Source organism: Phytophthora infestans, genomic scaffold (genome assembly GCF_000142945.1).
Source record: "Phytophthora infestans T30-4 supercont1.52 genomic scaffold, whole genome shotgun sequence".
Classification (NCBI taxonomy): Eukaryota; Oomycota; class Peronosporomycetes; order Peronosporales; family Peronosporaceae; genus Phytophthora; species Phytophthora infestans.
This window is the reverse complement of record NW_003303707.1, coordinates 380,300-385,299: the sequence shown is the minus strand read 5'-3', so window position 1 is coordinate 385,299 and position 5,000 is coordinate 380,300. Positions and strand designations below refer to the sequence as shown.

The window sequence follows — 5,000 nt, the reverse complement described above, 5'->3', positions numbered from 1 at the left end:
CAGAAAGACAAAAATATGATCCTCACTTCAACAGTTCCACCTAAAAATAGGTAGATCAAGAAGCGAATAATAGAGCACGACGCAGCATACTTTGGGTTGTAGTCCCCTCCGCACGCCGCATAACTAGCCCCAGATCAAAAACGGTTCTACCCGAAATTGAACTTTCCACCGGAAAAATCCAGCGCAAAACGCACCACAGAAGGTATCGCATAATGACACACAATCCGAAAACTGCACAAAACACTATACAACCAACCGCAACACACCTTCGCACCGGCACCGACAGAGCGTTGATGTAGCACCTCGCAACGTCAGCAAACGCTTCCTCGCATCCAAGCACACACAGTCCAGGGTCACTATCCCGAAAGCACACACTTCGTCAGCAATTCCACAATCGGCTTCAGCGCAAAAATACCCAGAGCAACGCATAAAATGCGTCAAATAAAGCTGTATTCTTATGCAGAGCATGACGAGTACAACCTCAATTTCTGCACGCACGAAGATAACCGGCTCTAAGTTTCCCCAAAGCAATAATAACGCACGATTTTTAAAGGAATGTCTTAAAGACACGTCTTAGAAACAGCAGAACTATTCCTACAAAGACACATCTAAAAAACCATAAATCGCCAGAGTTCACTCAATCTTATCCTAAAATAAGACCGAGAAATCACCCTAAACAGCAAAGTAACGCCTCAAAAACCAACTATAATCTTAGAAACCCACACGCCATTTCCAAAATTACACTCAGTAACCGACTTGTCACCTCACATATACTAGGAAACCGTCACAAGAAAGATACTCGCTTTTGTTTACGTCGTCTTAACAAAAATTCCCGTTAATCTACAGCAGATTGACGGGAATTGATTACTGCTGACAGTTACAGACTACTCGTTTAACATCTATTTATAGCTGGAAAAGTAACCGCCGCGCCAGCAGCTAGTCAGTATCTTTCAGTTTTGTTAGAACTCAGCAGTCACCCATAAAGTAATTTACATAAATTACCCGTTCTAAGTGCGAGAAGTTATTTTACTAAGTGCGAATAGTGCCTAAGTTCGTATTTTATGGACTAAGTGCGGTATTTTATCATTAAGTTCGCGTTAGAGGACCCCCCAAAATGAACATTTTCTTGCGTCTTGGGAAGAGTATTGTAGAGTGCCCCGTAAAACTTTGTGGTGTTAAGTATGATACTAAAACACACTAACTGCCCTAAGGATTCACGTCGATTTCATTCTAGGAGTCGAGATATGTTATTTTAAGTTTTTGGGATGTCATGGATGCAAATCGTTTGCTACAGGCTCAAGAACGCACTTTTTGTATACCATGTTATTTTAAGAAAATGTCCGTTTCGATGCGCTCTTCAAAAATGTTCGACTTGCGAACCATGATTTTCTGCGTCTGTGCCACGTAATTCAGCAAAAAGAGCATGTAATGGAGTGAAATGAGAGGGTGTGTCATCTCTAAAGTAAAATCTTTAAAAGAGCATAACTTAAGAACGGCTGGGAATAGGTGGCCGTTCTTTTTACCATCATGTGCGCCTAAAAAAAGTACACTATCGTGACAATCGATATCGGTCGATATGGTATAAATTGATAAAGTTATGCTCGATTATGTACGCGAAAACAGAAAAAGGGCGCTGGTGACAAAAAAAGTACTAACGATTCTGTTATTGTTTTGATATTCTGTCATCCCAGACTCTTGCGCATCTGGTGACCTATTTTTTATTCGCCAGTTCCGAGAAAAGTGTCGTTTCGATGCGTGGTGGGCCCGGGATGACAATTCGAGTTGAGTTGGAAGTTCATGTGAAGTCCTGGAAACAAGAAAAAAAGAAGATCCACGCTTCCCTAACTCAAAAAGTCATTAGAAACCGAGGGTAGCTTGTATGGAGACTTTTGTTCCTCGTGCGCTAAAACGCCGAATTAAATTTTTTATCTATACTTAACAGGAAAAAAGTTGCCTCCTTCGCGATATATAGGCAAATAAAGAATGGGTGCTATCATTTCGGGACAAAACAGGTGAAAATTTAGGTCGAAAAAAGTGTTTATAGACAAGGCATTTGAATTTAGCCAAAATCTGACTTGACCACGGGAATGCGCGCATAAAAGCACCCCTAGGGCAGTTTTTATACGGAGCAGTCTCATTTGCTTCCTGGATGTGCAGGGCCAAACATGGCCAAAAGTGGTGATTTTGGCCGTCCAAGGTGTCCATTTTCCGCGAAAATGGCGTTTTTTGGCGTCACTAAAAAAATCATTGCGAAGCAACTACTGGAGATATGCTTGTAAAACTTTGGGAGCGGTCGTGCGAACACATGCGCCAAGTTTTCTGCTAAAGTCTGCAGGCCAGATCTGCCGGGCGGCACATAAAACCGGAAAAAACCACCTAAAAAAAGAGCATGCCAAACAAAGTCTCACATTTCGCTGAATAACTTTTGATCTAGAAGAGTTAGACAAATTCTGATTGCGGGAACGGCTCCGCCGTGTGTTTTTACATATGTCTATGTCCCGTAGATAAAAAGTACATGTTGCAAAAAAAGTACATGTTGTACATAAATCTACCTTTGATATTCGGATTCCCCGTGAAAAACTACGCCTAGGCCGCAGGGTTACAAAGACGAGTCATTGCACTTATGCCCTTTTATAGACGCTTTTAGAAATCGGCCAAAACAGTATTTATTAATTTAGACAGTGTTCCGCTGACATGTCGCATGCTGCGATATGTCCACGTGAAAGAGCACCGAAAAGCACCCCTAGAACACCCTTCATACCCGTTCTAACGGTTCTCTTTCATCTTCATAATAATCAAATTAAGACACCATACAAAAAACAAGATCTCGTGTGTAGTGGCTCGCCAGGCATACTAAAACCAAGATGTCGTGTGGGCACATGGCAGACATCATATCTTGCGTTTGCAAACACACGCAAAGTCGGTAAACAGCTCAAAACGGGCTAAAAAGTACACTAGCACGCCGGACTTCCCCGGTGGTCACCCACCCGAGTACTACCCGAGCTTGAGGCTGCTTAACTTCACAGAGCAGACGGGATATGGTGCTTTCAGCCTAAGATGGCCGTCTGTCATTTGACTTTGACCGACACACCTATTAGTGTTTATCACTCGTATACATTGGTACAACACATTTACACACTCACATGTCACATACGTGGCCATAGACTGCACACGATGGCCCCCAATACCCCTCCTGGCCCTCAGAATTGGCTGAGTGGATGGCTACCACTTTATATTAGTAACCAAACAAAAAGGGGGGTGGTGTGGCGCACTTCCAATACAAACGTGTGGCCCAGCAGCTCACTCCTACAAACGCAGCATACGTATTCTCTCCGATAGGAACCCCACACAGACCGACACCTTCATACACAGCAGTGCAGATAGCCGCCGCACCCCATATTTGCGCATACGCGGCCTGGAAACAATGTTAAACCACCAAAGTGGCCATTTACGACTTGCACAACCATACCTACGCTTCCTATGCGACATGACATGTGCACGTACGCGTCTTAGGCAATATGAACACCTTCGACACCTTCATACATGCACAGCGCGCGCTCCGCTTAAGTACGACACCAACTTGTCATATACATCATGCGTTTCCTCCCGTCACCTTTCATCACCTCCATATTCACACCCATGCGCCGTCACCTTCCTCGCGCCATCACCTTCACCATTTTCACCTCCATATCCGCGCTTCCTCCGCCGTCACCTTCCGCGTACGCGTCCATATTCGCTGCGTTTCCTCGCGCTTCCTGCCTGTTATTAATCCAAGCCAAAAACATCTCCAAACCCATACAATTAGAACAGCAAACAACTTCGCATTTTTTCACAAAGTCCTCAGCTTCATTTTGCATACTTTATCCTAGTCTAATTCACGCTATTCCGCTCTCTTTAACATACTTAAACTAAGTCTAATTCACGCTACTCTGCTCTCTCTAACATACTTAAACCAAGTCTAATTCGCGCTATTCTGCTCTCTTTAACATACTTAAACCAAGTCTAATTCACGCTACTCTGCTCTCTCTAACATACTTAAACCAAGTCTAATTCGCGCTATTCTGCTCTCTTTAACATACTTAAACCAAGTCTAATTCACGCTATTTCGCTCTCTTTTAACATACTTAAACCAAGTCTATTTCATGCTATTTCGCTCTCTTTTAACATAGTTAAACCAAGTCTATTTCATGCTATTCCGCTCTCTTTAACATACTTAAACCAAGTCTAATTCACGCTATTTCGCTATCTTTTAACATAGTTAAACCAAGTCTATTTCATGCTATTCCGCTCTCTTTAACATACTTAAACCAAGTCTAATTCACGCTATTTCGCTCTCTTTTAACATACTTAAACCAAGTCTATTTCATGCTATTCCGCTCTCTTTAACATAGTTAAACCCAAGTCTATTTCATGCTATTCCGCTCTCCTTTAACATAGTTAAACCAAGTCTAATTTACGCTATTTCGCTCTCTTTTAACATACTTAAACCAAGTCTATTTTATGCTATTCCGCTCTCTTTAACATAGTTAAACCAAGTCTAATTCATGCTATTCCGCTCTCTTTAGCATAGTTAAACCAAGTCTAATTCACGCTATTCGCTCTCTTTTAACATACTTAAACCAAGTCTAATTTTACGCCCTGCCGTCTAGCTTGCCCTGTTAAACCCCCATACTAAAATCTCCGATTTTGGCTCAGAAATCATTAGCGCTGGCACTTAGCGATTTTCACGCAAAGTGTTTCTCGCTTTCTGCCTGTTATAAACCCGATACTAAGGTCGCCGAATTTGGCTCGGAAAACAATAGCAGCGGCACTTAGCGATTTTTGCGAACAAACCTCACTAAGCCAAAACAAAGACTTTGACGATCTTAAGCTTAACAGTATTAACTCTCTACCAGCACTTTGACCGGTTACTTTCGCCGCCCCATAGCGAAAGTAAATCACTTTAACGCAGCCTTATTTCGACTGCTTAACTTTATAGTTTTAACATTGCGCGTTTGCAA

The 5,000-nt window shown here is 42.4% G+C and overlaps 1 non-coding gene across 1 annotated transcript; it reads right to left on the bottom strand.

Moving 5' to 3' along the window:
- Positions 1-2,962: 2,962 nt before the first annotated feature.
- PITG_33196 lies at positions 2,963-3,062 on the bottom strand. The gene has a single exon (XR_009934590.1). It is a non-coding gene; the product is annotated as an 8S ribosomal RNA (ribosomal RNA).
- Between the last annotated feature and the right edge of the window lie 1,938 nt (positions 3,063-5,000).